The following is a 217-nucleotide window of genomic DNA, read 5'->3' as shown; positions in this document are numbered from 1 at the left end:
CTCTGCTCGTGGCTGGTGCAGCTACCCTGCCCAAAGAGGCTGAGCAGTCCAGTCGGGCATGCACAGGGAAGTCATGCCAAGGCCTGATTTCACAAGCACCCACATAAAGAACAAGCCAAGATGCTCGTGTAATCCATCTGGTGTGCTTGTCCTTATCCTGACATCAGTCCCACTGGAGCAACAGCCTCAACTCCTGTCCCGAGGTAAGGGCAGGGAA

At 55.3% G+C, this 217-nt stretch overlaps 1 protein-coding gene across 1 annotated transcript in view; it reads right to left on the bottom strand.

The window, feature by feature from the left end:
• The window catches only part of ENPP1 (ectonucleotide pyrophosphatase/phosphodiesterase 1), a gene marked incomplete at its 5' end in the record, with an annotated part of 36,221 nt that overhangs the window by 26,927 nt on the left and 9,077 nt on the right, over positions 1-217 (bottom strand).

This window comes from Buceros rhinoceros, unplaced genomic scaffold (assembly GCF_000710305.1).
Source record: "Buceros rhinoceros silvestris isolate BGI_N320 unplaced genomic scaffold, ASM71030v1 scaffold15291, whole genome shotgun sequence".
Classification (NCBI taxonomy): Eukaryota; Metazoa; Chordata; class Aves; order Bucerotiformes; family Bucerotidae; genus Buceros; species Buceros rhinoceros.
The sequence above is the reverse complement of the archived record's forward strand: the minus strand, read 5'-3'. Positions and strand labels throughout refer to the sequence as shown.